Consider the following 18,946-nt stretch of genomic DNA (forward strand, 5'->3'; position numbering starts at 1 on the left):
CATTAAAGTTAAATATATATATTAGATACATTAATGTTCATGTGCAACACATAAAAGGTATACAAATACACAAATTTCATTAATCGTTATATTAAGTTGGAAAAAAAAAATAAACAGGTCAAACTGATACTTAAAAAAGTATCTAGGATACATTAATGTTCATGTGAAAACATAAAAGTATCACAAAATTCTTGCGTTCAATGTGTGCAGTGAAAAGTTGAAATAGACGATACTTAACTGAAAAAATAAGAATCATCAAACTAAAGAAAAAGATACGAATATGAGTGAAAATGTACATACCATAGTTAGTGTTAGCCGAATAATTGGAGGTTCTGCCTTTCTACCCCTTTTCTTTGGGGTTTTCGGATCTTTCGAAGTTGATGCATGTTTGTTCTTTACAAATTTTCTCTTGCTAGAACTTGGATTTGTCATGACTATCGGGTCATGCGACACTTTAGAACTCAATTCTTTGATGTTTTCGATTCTGAAATAAAAACTAGAGATTCGTTAGAAGTTAGATTGATATTGTAAATAAAAGCAGTATGTACACAAAAAAAAATGAAGAAATCAGAATGTAGAAGATGATGACCTATTTTTGACTCTAATCCGGATGAATAAGAATAGGTTTCTTTTGAATTTCAAAATTTACTTGAAATTGATAAAAGAAAATTTTAGTGGAAAAATTTTCGGCGAAATTTTTGGGAATGAGAAATGTCTAATTTTTAGTTCCAAGGTAAAAAGTACTGGTTAAGTATCATTGGGTGTCAAAAAGGGATTTTTGAATTTTAATAAAAGAGTACGGAAATATTGAGAATAGGAAAAGTAAAGTTGTGTAGTTAAGTAATTATTCCTTAAAAAAAACCTCTGTAGTAGCCTGCTAACCCGACAAATCTATGAACTTTGGTAGGAGAAGTGGGCCTAACCCAATCACAAACTGCCTCTATCTTCGCCAGATCACCGTAGTCTCATCTTTTGGACAACACGTACCCCAAAAATGCTACAAACTCGAGCCAAAACTCAAACGTAGAATTTTTTTCATACATGATCCTGCAAAGTCTAAAGCGCAATCCTCAAATGTAGCTCATATTGCTCCCTACTCTCCAAGTACACTAGAATGCCATCGATGACCACTATCACAAATGAGTACAAATAGGGCATGAACACACAATTCATCAAATCCATAAATGTTAACATTGGTCAAACCGAAAGACATAACTATGAACTCATAGTGATTGTAAACAGTCTACAGGGTACCAGGGGTGGAGCTCGGGGAGGCAGGTCAGGTGGTAGATCGGGTGCACCAGTCAGAGGTGCTCATGGCCATTTCTACGCAGCCTCGGCAAGGGCGGCGGCTGAGGCATCTGACGATGTCATCTCAGGTACGCTCTTATTATGCCATCAGCCTGCTACAGTATTATTTGATCCAGGGTCGACATTCTCGTATTCTATCTATTTATTTTGCTCCCCGATTGGGTATGAGCCCGAGTCTTTGGCAGAGCCGGTTCATGTTTCGACTCGGGTAGGTGAGTCCTTAGTAGTGGATCAAATATTGCGATCTTGCTTAGTGACTATCAGGGTTATGATACTAGATCTGATCTTATTATGCTAGATATGATTGATTTTGATGTGATTTTGGGCATGGATTGGTTATCCCCCTACCATGTGGTCTTGGATTGCTATGCCAAGACTGTTACCTTATCCATGCCTGATATTCCCCCGGTGTTGTGGCAGGCTGCTTATAGTCACACACCGACGGGGATCATCTCTTTTATTCGGGCTAAGCGGTTGGTTGCTTCCGTGTGTTTAGCTTATTTGTCCCACATCAGAGATGTAAGTAGGGAGGGCCCTTCAGTTGACTCAGTTCCTATGGTTAGAGAGTATGCAGATGTGTTCCCTACAGATCTACCTGGCCTATCCCCAGAGCGTGACATTGACTTTGCCATAGATTTGGAGCTCGCCACTCGTCCTATTTCTATTCCGCCTTACCGGATGGCTCCTGCAGAGCTCAGTGTTCAGTTAGAGGACCTCTTAGGAAAGGGGTTCATTCGTCCGAGTGTGTCGCCTTGGGGTGCTCCTGTTCTGTTTGTGAAAAAGAAGGATGGGACTATGAGGATGTGCATTGACTACAGGCAGTGAACAGGTGACGGTGAAGAACCGTTACCCTATGCCTCGTATAGATGATTTGTTTGATCAGCTTCAGGGTGCCGTCATATTTTTCTAAGATTGATTTGAGGTTCAGTTACCATCAGCTGAGGATTAGAGCAGCAGACATCCCTAAGACCGCATTTAGGATTCGTTACGGCCATTATGAGTTCCTTGTAATGTCTTTCTGGTTGATTAATGCCCTAGCCACCTTCATGGACTTGATGACACGTGTGTTCAGGCCATACCTTGATTCATTTGTTATCATCTTCATTGATGACATATTGGTTTACTCGCGGAGCCGGAGTTTCAACATCTTTTTCTTTAATATCAATCTAATACATATTATTAATTTTATCACATTTATTTATTTTCAAGAATATTAATTAGAGCCAAAATAAAGATGAAAATAATTAATTCATGATAAATTTTATATAAAAAGTATGCATTTTTTATAAGCATAATGAATAGAAAAAAATATTAAGAATCAAATTAAAGTAATAGTAAAATAGAGTAATAATAAAATAGATATCACAATAACTCACAAAAGAAAAGAAAGTGAAGTAATAACAAAATAAGTTAATGTTAATAATAATAACTTAAGATGTTTCTATAACTATTTAATTTTTTTGTTATCATTCTTGGTAGATTTTTGTTAGAGTGAAATTACATTTTTGCCCTTGATCATTATTCACTTCATATATAGAAATATATTTCTAGAATTAATTATCATCTTTCTTAATAGATTTTTGTTAGCGTAAAATTACATTTTTACCCGTAGTCGTGATCACACTTCACTTTTTTTATATAATAGAAAAGAAATTACACTTGATAAACTGAAAACCCCTACCTTTTTTCAAAATTACAATAAGCCACTCCATTACGCACTCCGCATTGCTCAGTTAACCATAGGTTAGTTCCCGATGCTACCGTGGTTACTTTTCTGGCCTATATATTTTCACTCTACTCCCGCCATCTTTCTTCATTTGGTGAGCAAAAACACACTCTTCTCTTCAACTTCTCCATTTCACTCGAGTCTCGTTTCTCTCTGTCAACAATGGTGAGCAAAACCTATTTCATCTCCATATGCTCTTCATATTTGTTAAATTTGTTGACTTACGTATTATTACTTCACTGCATGCCTAATTCTCAACATGATTTTCTCTAATTTCCAGGTTGTGGCCCAAAAGTTGAAGAAATCGGAGATCACGGAGCAGGATTCACTCCTCCTAGTAAATGATCGATCTCATCTATTCTATTTTTTTTTTGTTGATTTTGTATAACTCAAAGTTCCTGTATGAAATACATTATATCCCAGTGTGTGACGTAGCGACGATGTTACTTAAATGACATTATCTCGCATATTTTCGTTTTCCCATCACTTTTTGATGTTTTAGATACTCTGATTTGTATGGTTATTGCTTAATCGGTTTCTGTTAGATAAGGACTACACGTGAGTTAAATTTGGAGGGTTAATCAATGATTTTTTTTATGCTTGTGATTGACTTAGTTCTGTGTGTATTTTGAGTTCGTTCCCCCGAGTAAAGTGTTCTATGTGGAACTTTATCTCGTTCAACCAATTATTAATGTGTGACACAAATATGAATTTATACTCTCTGTTTGTACTTGTTGACCTACGATTGACTCACCTTGCTTGTTTCTCTAGATCGTTGAATTGCATTTTCGCTTTTGAGCATTCTAGATCGTTGAGTGAATCTGTTTGTTTGTATTAATAACAGTATGTGTAAGACATGTTCTAGATCAATGAATGCGATCTAAGAAGCTAATAAGTATAAGTTGTTTAAGTTCATGAGTGCTTCTAACTTTATCTGCTTTGAATGCTATCATCGTAAGGTTTATTTTGTGATTTCTCGACACTAATGCATCTCAATGACAGAAAATTACACATGATTGAGTCACTTTTTCTCCATGGTTTTCAAAACAGACAAGGAACCTTTTACGTATTGCTATATTCAACATTAGTTACATCAGAGGCCTATTTCCTGAGAAATATTTCAGTGATAAATCTGTTCCAGCCTTAGGTAAGCTTTCTCTACAATTTTTTTTCTATAATATCCATCTATTCAGCTTTCAAATTTATTTACTAGATACTTACATCACAAGTCACAAGCAGAGATGAAGATCAAGAAGCTAATGCCAATGGATGCAGAGTCGCGTAGACTTATTGATTGGATGGAAAAAGGTATGTTGATCTTTTGCTAGTTTGCGAACTGAGCCTTACAGTTTATTGATTCCTTCTCATTTCTTACCTCTCTTTCTTGTCTGTCCCTAGGTGTTTATGATGCACTACAGAATAAATATCTGAAAACACTTCTGTTCTATGTGTGTGAAGCAATTGATGGACCAATGATTGAGGAATATGCATGTAAGAAGAACCAAGATAAGTTGGTTAAGTGATGACTTCAATTAGGTTGTAGTATCATATTTGCACTGGCTAATCACTTCTGAGACTGACTAGATGACTATCTAGGACATGGTTGTTGAGATAAAAGAAATTGCTGAAAGAAGAGCTGATACTTTCAGTAGTCTGGCTTGTGAAATAGCTTATACACTTAGTTGTTTACTTGCAATTTCTTTCAGTTATTCAAGTTCTGACTCTGAAGAAGTGTCAATGAATGTCAATCGTGTTGGCATGAAGAAAGGTGGAACATTCAAGTCTAACTCTGATAGAATATATGCCTTCACTAATCAGTCAATAGACCAGGTCCCTTGACACACTAACAAGTATGAACGGAAAGTGAATGCAGTTTAAACAACACAACGATTTTACGTGGAAACCTCCTTGCTTAAGGGAGTAAAACCACGACCTGTCTCACAGGATTTTCAATCGTTTTCACTAATCTTCACAAGCAAAAGTGAAACCCTATTACAACAAATGTGAGAAGAAGTTTTTAATCTCACGTTCAAGCAATAATCTCTATTGCTTGACAAGCCTAAGTAGAAGTAAATCTACCTACTAAGCTATCCCACCTAGACAACTTAGATTTCAATATCACCCACTGATTCCTTTATAGATTCAGGAATAGTTTACAATGTAAGACCAAGAGAATGTATTCTTAAACAACTACGCTAAATGCTCAAGAGATTTCAGTTGTTATCTGAATAATTCTGCCGTTTTAATTTTCGATAGCCTTTTGCAAGTGTTCTTGAAAATGCTTTATCAAGTTGCAAAAAACTGAGGAATAATATTTAGGAAAGTGACTTTTATATGGACAAGTCACTTTCCTTAAACTCTTTGCCATTGGTTGGAGAGGTCTGACTTTCTGACGCCGTTGGGAAATGTGCACCTACTTTCTGTACCTTCTCCAGCTGGCAGTCAACCGGCTAGTCACATTTGGAACCTGGTACCTCTACTGGGTCCATGAGTTTGTTTCATCTTCAAAACTCAAGTAGGAAACCTGGTACCTTTACAAGGTCCCTGAGTTTGTCAAATCATCAAAACTACAAATAACATTTTCCCCCTTTTTGATGATGACAAACAATACTCAGGCACCACCCCAGCTTTAATCCCCCTCACTGTATTCCCCCTTACACACAAATCAGCCACTTACCAGTTATACTTCCCCCTTTTGGCATCATAAAAAAGAGATACAGTAAATCAATAATATCAATACTAATATGATAAGATCAGTGCTTGATAGCAATCAAACAGAAAAGAAAAAACATTCACAATATATATTAGCTAGAACACCGGAGGAATAAGTTAAATAACATTCAAAGATAACATTTAGTACATTAAAAACAAACTGATAACCCAGCAACACAAACATAAGCCACAAAAAGAAGACACAGGAGGAGATTTGAACAAGCTAGGAAGGGGCGGTTTGATGAGAGAGAGACTGGATAATGAGAGTGAGTCGAGCATTGGTAGCATCATTATCCTTAATTGCCTTCTCTTGCAAGGAAGTAATCTTGGCCTTCAGCTCAGCGTTCTCCCTCTCCAGGGCTTGAACCACAGACGTACCAGGTCCCTCAGACTGTGCAGTAAGTAGTTCATCTTTGAGTAAGGCAATTTCAGCATCTTTACCACTCAAACGCACAGTTAGCTCCTCAACCTCATGCTTGAGTTGATCTTGATCGTCTATGAGTTGAGCCATCTTGCTCTTGGGATTGCTTTTCCCTTCGATACACTCACATTCGACCAAGGTACTCTTTGAAAAAGTTTGCTACACAGTCCCAACCCCTGCCAACGCTCGGAGGAATTTTAAAATGTTTGAATACTTCAGTGAGAAAGTATCCGTATCCCATTCCATGAATGCCTTTCCTCTCTATGACAGTTTTGTACATGTGCTCAAGCATAAGTCCTGGGAGATTCAGAGCTTCGAATATGCACAACATCTCCCTCACAAATAAGTCAGCAGAAGTTGCTGAAGTCCTCTTTTCAGTCCGAGGAAGGAGAACTTTGTTAACAAATTCGAACACCAACTGGTACTCGCTCTTTATGACCTTCTTAAAAACCCAGCAACCTTTGTTGTAGGAAGCTTAGAAACCAAGGACACAAACTCGATCGAACAAGTTTTCCCAGTCACAAACCTGGTCCCCTCTCTAGGTACCCTGAGAATTTTGCCCAGCAGAAACTCATCCAGATGCACTGTAATGTCATTTACTCTTGTGAGGATACTCCCATCTTCTTTGAATTGAATGTTGTAATAGAATTCGCGCACTTATTCTTCATAGAGAATAGGAGATTTTCTGTTGAATAGATGCATCCATGATTGAATTTCCACCATGTCATGAAGAGAGTCCACGCCGGGAAGATTGATGATTCCCATGTCAAAGACTCTTCCAGCCAACACAGCCTGCTTTCTCAAGTTGTCAACAATTTCCTACATGTTGAGCTCCTCTTCACTCCTCTGTTTGGTACCAGGTACCTGTGATCTCTTCCTTTTTCCTGCAGAACTCTTCTTCTTTGGTTTTGTTTTCTCAACTTTCTTTGGATCCTTTGACTTTGTTTTTCTTGCCTTTTTCTTCTCGTTTTTCTTTTCCATTTCTTCAGCCGACACCTCAATAACACCAGATTCAGGTATTTTAAAGTTTGATACTTTAAAAGTTCTGGCACTCCTAATTTCAGTCGTAGATCTTGCACTAGTCTTTAAGGCATCCGCCATCAACTTCCTAGCATCAGACCTAGTAGTAGGTCTTCTTTTAGGAGTCTCTTCCACTACCTTTGCTTTGCCTTTTCTAGACATCCCAACCTCCCTTCTTTCAACCTTCCATTCAATGGGTTCCTCATCACTTTCAGAATCTGAGGATGTAGAAGAAGGATATCTCCCAAAATCTGGAGTTTTATCAAAAATAGGTTGAGTGCCTCTTACCTCTTCTCCTTGCAAAACCTCATTTTGCTCAGCCCTAGCCTCTTTTCTCATCATTGCAAGACTTTCTATAACCAGTTCTTCACTTGCTGCCAAGATGTTTGACTCAGACGATTTATTTCTTGGCAAGTCTCCCTCAAACAGATTGTCAGGCAACATCTCATGGTGAGGACCAGGTCCAGTAGGTATACTAGTGCTATTTAGATCTATGGAATGAAAGGGGTTTTCAGAAGTGTCATGCTGAGAACTCGAAGGAGCACTAGATCTAGACTCTACTGCTGAAGGAGAGTAGAAAGCGATAGGTTCAATTTCACTGAGAGCAGTGAGCATTTGCTTAGAGGTTGAAGAAGGATCAGACATCTTTGACTAGAATGAGAACAAAAAATAGCTTTTCGAAGACAATGGGAAGAAGGAAGAACATATTTTGTCTTTAACTTTTACCTCTTTTTTTGAGTGAAAGAATGTTGAGAGACGGATGAGAAATCAAAAAGAAATAAAGAGGGTTTAAAAAGGATTCGAAACGGTGCCAAGTCCTTGATTTGACGTGTAGCTTGAAGAATAAGCGATGGGACTAACGGTCAGAATGACCGATGACTGACACGTGGCATTATCAACAATCATATTTTTCAGTTTGAAATTAATGTACAAATGCTAACCTGGACAGGAACCAGGTCCCATAACACAGTTTTATCCTCATTCCTCAGCTGTTCTAGCCATGTCTTTGCTAAGCTAGTCCTTCCTGAGAGTATACCTACAATAGGTACCAAAATGATCTAATCCAGATAATAAATTATTGACACAAAGGATACCTGTACTGCAAATTTAGCCATCAAGGGAATTCAACTGTTGAAGCACCGGATTTTAGTTACAGATCATCATCCCCAACTTCAGCCTATTCCTCTCAAATTGATCTTTACTGAGAGCCTTGGTGAAGATGTCTGCAATTTGTTCCTCTGTTAGACAATATATAAGCACAATATTCCCCTTTTCAACATTGTCTCTCAAAAAGTGATGTCTAACATCAATGTGCTTTGTTCTCTTATGGTGACCTGGATTTTTTCCCATACTAACTGCTTTAGTATTGTCACACATAAGAGGGATAGCTTTGATGTTTATACCAAAATCCTCCAAGTGTTGCTTGATCCATAACAACTGTGAACAACATGCAGCAGCTGCTACATACTCAGCTTTAGCTATTGAAAGAGCCACAGAATCCTGTTTCTTGGTTCCCCAAAAAAATGAGTGAAGATCCAAGTAAATTAGCCATTCCAGAAGTACTCTTCCTGTCAACTTGATAACCAGCAAAATTAGCATCTGCAAAGCCAACTAGATCAAAAGTGTCACCTGCTGGATAGAAAAGAACCAGGTCCCCTGTATTCTTCAAGTATCTCAGAATGCGTTTTGCAGCCTTCAGATGTGAATCACGAGGACATGCTTGGAACCTAGCACACATTCCAACACTGTAAACAATATCAGGTCTGCTAGCAGTCAGATATAACAAGGATCCAATGATTCCCCTATACATGGTTTGATTCACAAGTGGATCAGATTCCACTACTATAAGCTTGGAATTTGTTCCCATAGGAGTATCAATAGGTTTTGAGTCAAACATATTAAATTTTTTCAGTAGCTCCTTAATGTACTTCTCCTGACTAATTGAGATTCCATTTGATGATTGCTTGATTTGTAGGCCAAGGAAGAATGTCAGTTCACCCATCATGCTCATTTCAAATTCCTTTCCCATTAATGATGAGAATTCTTCACACAGGTGTTCTGAAGTAGCTCCAAAAATTATATCATCCACATAAACTTGAATAATAAGCAATTCTTGTTCTCTTTTTAATAAGAACAAAGTATTGTCTATTTTTCCTCTTTTGAAACCATTCTTCAACAGGAACTTTGACAGCCTTTCATACCATGCTCTAGGAGCTTGTTTCAAACCATACAGAGCCTTATTCAATCTGAACACATGATCTGGTAGCTCAACATCTTCAAACCCAGGAGGTTGTTTAACAAATACCTCCTCTTTCAGATCTCCATTCAGAAATGCACTTTTAACATCCATTTGATACAACTTGAACCCCATGAATGCAGCAAAAGCTATTAAAATTCTAATGGCCTCCATCCTGGCAACAGGTGCAAAAGTCTCATCATAATCTATTCCTTCTTCTTGATTGTATCCTTGAACCACCAACCTGGATTTTTTTCTAGTGATCACTCCATTTTCATCGAGCTTGTTTCTGAAAACCCATCTGGTTCCTATCACTGTTCTGCCAGCAGGTCGAGGAACCAGGTACCATACCTTGCTCCTTTCAAACTGATGAAGTTCTTCTTGCATTGAGTTGATCCAATCTGCATCACTTAATGCCTCTTTCACATTCTTAGGCTCAATAGATGATATGAATGCTGAGAATGCAACTAGATTTCTTGTTTTTGATCTAGTGTGAATTCCAGAGTTCAAAGGAGAGATAAAATTATCAAGGGGATGTGATGAACTATGTTTCCATCCTGGTCTCAAGGCAGACTGGTTGAACTGATCGACATGTTCTTCTTCTTCTTCAATGATGGCATCATTTTCTGGAGAGTTTGATGTACTCTGACTGGAATTCGGAGTAGTACCAGGTACCTCATCACACTTTTCAACTTCATCAGTCTTTTCAGATGGATTATGATTATTATTATCACAGTCATTTTTCAACTGATGTTCTGCATCCTCTTCACTTCCTTCAATCTTCTGTGAATTGAACAGCTTGATCACCTCATCTTCATCATTTGATCTATTTCTTCTCAAGTTTCCATCTTCATCAAACACAACATGGATGCTTTCTTCAATGCATTGAGTTCTTTTATTGAATATTCTGTATGCTTTACTTGATGAAGAATATCCAACAAACACTCCTTCATCACTTCTAGGATCAAATTTTCCCAGATCATCCTTTCCATTGTTAAGCACAAAACATCTGCAGCCAAAAGCCCTAAGATAACTCAACATAGGCTTTCTGTTGTTGAGCAAGTAATAGGGGGTCTTATTCAAAACAGCCCTTATCAGACACCTGTTAGTAACATGACCTGCTGTGTTGACAGCTTCAGCCCAGAAATTCTGAGGAAGATTTGACTCAATGATCATGGTCCTGGCAATGTTCACCAAGGTTCTGTTTTTTCTTTCCACTACTCCATTTTGTTGAGGAGTTCTTGGAGCAGAAAAATTATGACTAGTACCATTCTCCATGCAGAATTGATCCAGTTTTGAGTTCTCAAACTCAGTTCCATGATCAGATCTAATCCCAACAATCACTTGATTCAGTTTATTTTGAATCATTTTGAGAAACACAACCAATTCATCAGGTGTCTCTGCTTTTGATCTTAGGAATCTTGTCCATGTGTATCTTGAGTAATCATCAACTATCACTAGAATGTATTTTTTGTCATTTTTGCTTTGAACCTTCAAAGGTCCACATAAGTCCATGTGTAACAGCTCCAGTACTCTTGATGAGGTTACTTGCTTCTTTGGCTTGAAGGATGATCTGATTTGTTTTCCTTTGACACAAGCTTCACATATTTTGTTTTCACAAAACTTCAACTTTGGCAGACCTCGGACCAGTTCCTTAGAAATCAGTTTATTCAATAAAGATGAGCTCAGATGCCCTAGCCTACGATGCCAAAGATCAGCATTTTCATTTTGAGCACTAAGACATGTCAGATCATCTCCATGAGACGTTTCTAAGTTGGCCACATACATGTTTTTACTTCTAAAGGCAGTGAGAATCACTTTCTTTGTAGTTAGACTAACCACAGTGCACTTCTCAGAAGTAAACTTGACTTCATTTCCGTTGTCACAAATTTGAGATACACTCAAAATACTGTACTTCAATCCACCAACATGATACACATTGTCAATTGATTCTTCAAGAGACTTTCCCACTTTACCAACTCCCAAAATGTACCCCTTCTTTCCATCACCAAAAGAGACACCTCCTCCCTGAAGTGTCTTGAGTGAGAGGAAATTTTTTATGTCACCAGTCATATGTTTAGAGCATCCACTGTCCATATACCAACATTGACTGCTACTCCTCTCACTCACCTGCAACAAGAATCACTTGTTAAGCTTGGGAACCCATTTCAATTTGAGTTCCCAGAAAGCAGACAAGGGAGTGATCAGATTGTATCTAGTCCAATAGGGCAGTTTTTGAATCTTTCTAACAAAGGACTTTGGAGCAGAAACAGATTTTTTCTTTGAAAATCTATCAGTTGAAACATGTTTTGGAGGACCAGGTCTCTCTTTTGATACTCTTTGCCTTTCAGTATAATTAGAGAGTCTTTCATGAGAATTTCTCCAGCCAGCACACTCTCCCTTTAAATGCCCATTTTTACCTCAGTGAAGACAAAGCAGATTGTCAGACACAAACACATACTTACTGTGAGGGTTAAAGGGAGGAGTGATATTCAAACTTCCTAGACCTTTCTTATTGAAATTACTCTGATTTGTTGCACTTGACAGCAACTTAGAGGATTTTGTCCACTTAAGAGATTTTTCAAGTTCTTCCTTAAGTTTGACAATATCCTTTTCTAAGTTGTTGCTCTTCTCCAAAGCCAGTCCCAGATTTTTCTCATTGGTTTTCAGTTTTTCTTCAGTTTCAACTTGTAGACCATTTGACCTTCCATTTAGCTTTTCAGCTTCTTCAGTTATTTGAGTCAACTGTTTTTTAAGTTCAGTGTTGTCAGACTCTAGAGACACCATTTTAACTTCCATTTTTGACATTTTCTCCTCCAATTTAACCTTGTTTTCTGTTAAACTGTCAAGTTCAGCATTCATAATGTCTCTTTCAGAGGTTAACTCAATTACTGAATCAATCATAACATTTGCTAATGTTCTCAATTTTTTAAGAGAATAATTATTCAGATCATGTTTCATATCGAGAAGAGTTACCTTGTCATCCTCTTCTTCATCTTCTGTATGAGCCATGAAAGCAAACATTTCATTGAATATGGTTTCCTCTTCATGAACCTCCACCATAGACACATCATTTGGTTCATCAGGATCTTCTGAGTCACTTGAAGAGTCTCCCCACGCAGCAAGAGCCTTTTTGACCACATAGTCAGCAGCAGCTTTGCGATCATTTTTACTGTGTACCAGGTCCCTTCTCTTCTCTTTGTCACTTCTTGGTTTTTGATATTCCTTATTTTCAGTTTTGAGTAAAGGACACTCTCTAATAAAGTGCCCAGCTTTTCCACACTTGTAGCAGGTATCATTTTGAGTAGTATTTCGAGGACCATTTGTTCCTCTTCTAAAACCTTTGTTCTTTTTCACAATTTTTTGAAATCTATTGATAAGATAAGCCATATCATCATCACTGGAGTCTTCATCAGATTTGTATTTCAGCACCAAGGACTTATCCTTTTTGACTTCCTTCTTTGACAAATCATGATTTCGATTCATCTCATGAGTCTTCAGATTTCCAATGAGAGCATCCATTGTCAGCACCTTCAGATCTTTAGCTTCAGTGATAACATCAACCTTGCTTTCCCAGGACTTTGGAAGAATTCGAAGCACTTTCTTGACTTGCTTGCTCATACTGATAGGTTCCCCAAGACTTCTCAACTCATTGGTAATAGAGGACAATTTTGTAAACATCTCATGAATGGTTTCTCCTTCTTTCATCTTGAAGTTTTCATACAAAGAGGTGAGCATATCAATCTTTGATTCTTTGACTTGTTCAGTTCCTTTATGAGCAGTTTTAAAACAGTCCCAGATTTCTTTTGCAGACACACAGGCAGAGACACGATTGAACTCATCAGGCCCTATCCCACAAACAAGAAGAATTTTTGCCTTATATCCCTTTTCTATCTTCTTCCTATCAGCTTCATCATATTTTTGTCTAGGTTTTGGAACAAGCCTAGTTTTCTCTCCATCCTTTTCTTCTATCATCGGAATAAATGGTCCATCTAGTACGATATCCCATAGCTCACTGTCTTCAGCCATGAGGAAATCATGCATTCTAACTTTCCACCAACTGTAGAAATGTCCATTGAAACGAGGAGGTCTGGTTGAAGATTGACCTTCTTCTAGATTAAGTGGAGCAGCCATTCTAGAACATATATCACTTCCTTGGTGTTAACCAAATAGAGAGTGTCTGCTCTGATACCACTTGATAGAATATATGCCTTCACTAATCAGTCAATGGACCAGGTCCCTTGACACACTAACAAGTATGAACGGAAAGTGAATGCAGTTTAAACAACACAACGATTTTACGTGGAAACCTCCTTGCTTAAGGGAGTAAAACCACGACCTGTCTCACAGGATTTTCAATCGTTTTCACTTATCTTCACAAGCAAAAGTGAAATCCGATTACAACAAATATGAGAAGAAGTTTTTAATCTCACGTTCAAGCAATAATCTCTATTGCTTGACAAGCCTAAGTAGAAGTAAATCTACCCACTAAGCTATCCCACCTAGACAAATTAGAATTTCAATACTACCCACTGATTCCTTTATAGATTCAGGAATAGTTTACAATGTAAGACCAAGAGAATATATTCTTAAACAACTACGCTAAATGCTCAGGAGATTTCAGTTGTTATCTGAATAATTCTGCCGTTTTAATTTTCGATAGCCTTTTGCAAGTGTTCTTGAAAATGCTTTATCAAGTTGCAAAAAACTGAGGAATAATGTTTAGGAAAGTGACTTTTATATGGACAAGTCACTTTCCTTAAACTCTTTGCCATTGGTTGGAGAGGTCTGACTTTCTGACGCCGTTGGGAAATGTGTACCTACTTTCTGTACCTTCTCCAGCTGGCAGTCAACCGGCTAGTCACATTTGGAACCTGGTACCTTTACTGGGTCCATGAGTTTGTTTCATCTTCAAAACTCAAGTAGGAAACCTGGTACCTTTACAAGGTCCCTGAGTTTGTCAAATCATCAAAATTACAAATAACAAACTCAACCACTGAAATAACACCCAATCAAATGAGGTAGATATTGGTCTAATGATTCATTTTATTCTCATTTTCATACTGGTTGTTTTTTGGATTACAAGTACCTTTTGTGTTGAGAGGGAGTATGTTTCAGGAGTTCTGCTTGTAAAATGGTTCGTACATGATACAATTGATGAGAACTCTCGATAAGATGCTGGAAGAGGTAAAGCTTTCTATTGTTTCTAAAAAGCACGGCTTCAATTGTCTACCATCATCTTGTTGGTAAGGTTCGATTCGCTTGGTATTCTCAGCGAACTATACTGATGAAGCTTATTTATCATGATGTTGTCACGGTATGCCCTTTTCACAATTTTGTTTGTTTCTATTTTTCTTTTTCTTTCCCCTTTCCTCTTTTAGCTTGCCTCTCGATGTTTGAGTTTTTGGTGAATGTAAGACTTACATATATTGTAGCCATGCGGATTAGATATTTGCATCTATAAGCACATTGCCTTAAAGTAGCTGCAATAATTATCATCCTTTATTGACATTCAGGATATAAGAGTTTTCCTATTAGAAGTCATCTCGCTTCTGTAATTATGTAGCTTGAGTTTATTTTTGAGTTTGAACCCCAAAATTGGCTCCTGTAGTTGTGTCGATAAATGGTTCTCGGCCTGCCTATAGACAGAAAACATTGCTTAGCCATATCAAAATACGTTTCATACAATTTTCTTAGCTTACATATTTTCAGTTCAGCTTTTAAATGTCATTTTGCTTCAAAAGTCACTCAGCTTGTCATATTTTGGTCAAATAGCACTTTTGTAACAGAATTGCTGGTTGTGCAGCCTGCTGATTATGAGCCTCCTTTCTTTAGAGGCTGCACTGACGAGGAGGCTCTTAATCCATGGACGAAAAATCCTCTGAAATTGGAGGTCGGAAATGTCAACAGCAAGCATCTCTTGTTAGCTCTGAAGTTGTGAGCCAGATCAAAGGAAAATGAATAAAACTAGTTTCCTTTTCAGTGGTCAATCAGTTCACACAGATATCTTTTCTTCCTCAGGTTAAGAGTGTGCTTGATCCTTACGAGGATGGGAATGATGACAATAAAGATGACGTTATGAGCTTGCGAGCTGATTCTGCCGAGAGAGATGACAGTGCATCTGATACTGAGGTGGAATATTGGTTCCCCTCGCCTCAATTATATATAAAGCTTGACTTTATTTTCTGTCCTTTTAAGTATGTTCATGCGCCTGACTTTGTTAAATATCATCAATTTCAGTTCAGCGACTCTGACGAAGACCAATACATAGTTGCACCAGTTGGTAATGCACATGCCTCTATTCGACCTGTTTTGTACATGCATTTGATTCTGTCAGTATTTTCTTAATATCATAGATTCAAAAAGAGAAGCTTTTATTTTTTACAGAAAAGAAAAATGTTCAGATAAAGGTCATATTGTCGATGAAGGTACTTTTATTTGCAGCAAATGCTATGGACTTTCTTACTGAACCGGCTTATCAAGAACTCTAATGTGTTTATTGGTTTCAGATAATACTCAAGATCCTGCAGAAGATGAACAACAATTTGTACGGGTTAAGGATTGGATCAGCACATACCACCTTGACAGAGTTGAAGTGACAGATGTTCTCTCAAATTTTCCAAATATCTCAGTGGTAATGTTCTCTGCTGTCTTTCCTATCAAGTGCTGGTTTCTCCATCATTTACTAGCCAGTCCTACACCTAATTTTGCATCCTGATTGCAGGTTTTGATTGAAGGTAATGAAATGACCTTTTAAGCAGATGATGAAGGTGTTCTCAATTTGAACTTCTATAGAGGGGAACAGTTATATTATACCCTAGTACCGATTCCCAAAGTCTTTGTGCCAAATAATGATCAGATGCTAAAAGGTTTTCTTTCTGGTTTTTAAGCTGTCCAAAGTTTCTAATCTGCTTTTTTTATTCTAGACAATTTGGAAAAGCTTCTTAAGGAAGGAATTCTTTCAATTGCTGGCAGAGACACTTACATCATTAAGATGCAAAAGGTCTGTTGTTGCTTTCCTTATTTATTAATTATTTACATCTTTACTCTCTTGAATCATAATATATTTTCCTACACCCAATATATCATATTCTTCAAGTGCAGAAATTCGACTATGAGTTTGATGTTGTGAAAAAAGAACCAGAGCGCCAACAAAACAAAATTGGCAATCAATCTCAGCAGGCCAAGGTTGAAGATTACATGTACACGAAGGTGAAACCTGATTAATATCCTTTGAATTGAGCTTAAAAGTATATAGTTGATATGTGTAATATCCTTCCGAAATATATCTGTTTTCTTTAGTTAATTTATATTTTCTAATCTATTAACTGTATATGTGGTTACACATGCTTGTGGATCTTGTGCTCCTACTTTTCCTCTTTCTCTATTTGTTCTTTCTTGAAGTGGTCCATTGTGTTAAAGTTCATTGCAGGGGATTGTGTTCACACTATTGCTTTACCTTGTGACTACTCCTTACATTTCAGTAATATATATGAAAGTGATTATCTCTTAATTTCTACTGTCTCTTCTCCCTTCCTCCTTTATATTTTAGAAAAGAACATATATTTGTGCATGATGACTAATTTATGGGTTGGGGGAGCTGGCCTTTACTACCTTCTAACTTTGGTGTTTATAGATAAAGAGTCATACAATTTGGGAGCTTGAAGAGAACATTTGTGTGAAGTTATATATTTTGTCCCCTCTTAAGATTTTTGGGAAGAGTAGTACATCTCCCAGTAATGTCCTATAGATTGAGGAGACAGATGTTTTATATTTTCATTTAGCAACTCAAACAAAGGAGAGAAGTCTAGTGAAGTTAGAAGAGGAGTATGGACATTGGGGGAGGAATATGAATAACAACTCTCTTTTAACTGCTTAAATAATTTTTTTGTGAATAGTTCACTAATGCTGATTTGCATGAAGTTGGATATTACTTTCTGTATTCTAACAACGACAGCCTCTTGTTTCAGGCTTTGTTTCATGCTCTTCCGATGAATTATGTAAGTGTTGCAAAACTCCAAAGTAAACTGGAAGGAGAAGCCAACGAAATTGCGGTGAAGAAGCTAATTGATAAAATGACAGAAGATGGATAATTTGAGTCTAAGGGCTACCGCAGACTAGGTACCCTCAGGCCTCTGGCAAACAGTATTTCCTGCTTTGTATAGAGCATAACGAAGTACAACTTTCCCAATGATGGACTGATTTGGTCATTGCAGGGAAGCGTGTGATCCACTCTGATCTGACTGAAGAAAAGCTGGCTGAAGTTACGAAGGTCTTAGCAAAAGACAGTATGGTAATAGTCTTGAATTAATACAAGTTTGACTGTTTCTTGCACTTGTTCTATTTTAATTCTCATCTTTAATTATTATAAATGGTCAGGATATTGACATGCATGAATCAGGTAATGATTCCACCTATCTGAATTTTGATATCGTTTAGTTAAGTTACTTCTACACTAATCATCAAAGATCAGACCACAAAATCTAATATTACTGTATGGCTACTAGACAACAACTGTAGATATCTATCCACTTGTGGTGCTCTCCAGTCTATCGGATCGGATCTCACACGTACTATAGGCAACTGTGATGCATATAGGAACGGATCTGTCATGAGCGATCAGACTGTCTCCAAGAGAAAGGAGCATGAAAAAACACCATCAAGCAACGCTGAGGTTGGTTCAGTTGTGGATTATCTCAATAATCTTCATTAACAATGTAACTCAGTAATTAATTAGTTGATTATCGCCTAACAAAAGTGCAGTAACAAATAGTTAGATATATATGATGTTTGTGCAGCCTGTAGCTTCTCGGGAGAGCTTTGTTCCTGGTAAGGAGAATGGAAGAGTTAAAGGAAAACCAAACCAACCTGATGAGTATGACATTGTCTGTAGTAGGTCCAGTCAGGACAAACGTCAGAGGAAAGCAAGCATGGTACGATATCAGTCTTTTAGAAAATCTTAGCAAAGAATCCTGGCTGAAGAAGTATTTGGGAAATATTTCTAATTGTTCTTCTGTTATCTTTTCTCTATATACAGGTAAAAGAACCTATCCTTCAGTATATTAGACGCCAAAAATCTCAAGTTGCTTGATGGTTCCTTAACTTGAGTGGTGAAAAATCTAGCAAGTTTCCTTACTCTAATAGTTGTACTTAAGTAACAACATAGATCGATACTATAAATAGGTGATATTTTATTTTTTCTTGATGGTGCCACACTTGCTCTGGCTTCTTCATTACGTTTATTTTATGATGTACTGACTGATTTGTAATAGATGTGACCAAGATCAAATGCTCCCTGTTGATATAAATATATACTAGCTTCTTGGTACATTGATTTGAAATTAATTTTGCCTGTTCTAAGAATAAACGAAAATGTTCCCTACGATACATTTCTTTTTCACATTAATATAACAGTGGCTTAAAATAAAATGAGACCAATTTTTCGGAGTATACTTTTGTCTAATTGGTATGAACTTCTAAAAGAAATACTAATTGAAAAAGGAAGCAGGTATAGATAGAG

The 18,946-nt window shown here is 37.2% G+C and overlaps 1 pseudogene; it reads left to right on the forward strand.

The window, feature by feature from the left end:
* The first annotated feature begins 1,156 nt into the window (after positions 1-1,156).
* LOC107019305 lies at positions 1,157-18,771 on the forward strand (annotated as a pseudogene).
* The last annotated feature ends 175 nt before the right edge of the window (positions 18,772-18,946 follow it).

Source organism: Solanum pennellii, chromosome 5 (assembly GCF_001406875.1).
Source record: "Solanum pennellii chromosome 5, SPENNV200".
NCBI classification, from domain to species: domain Eukaryota; kingdom Viridiplantae; phylum Streptophyta; class Magnoliopsida; order Solanales; family Solanaceae; genus Solanum; species Solanum pennellii.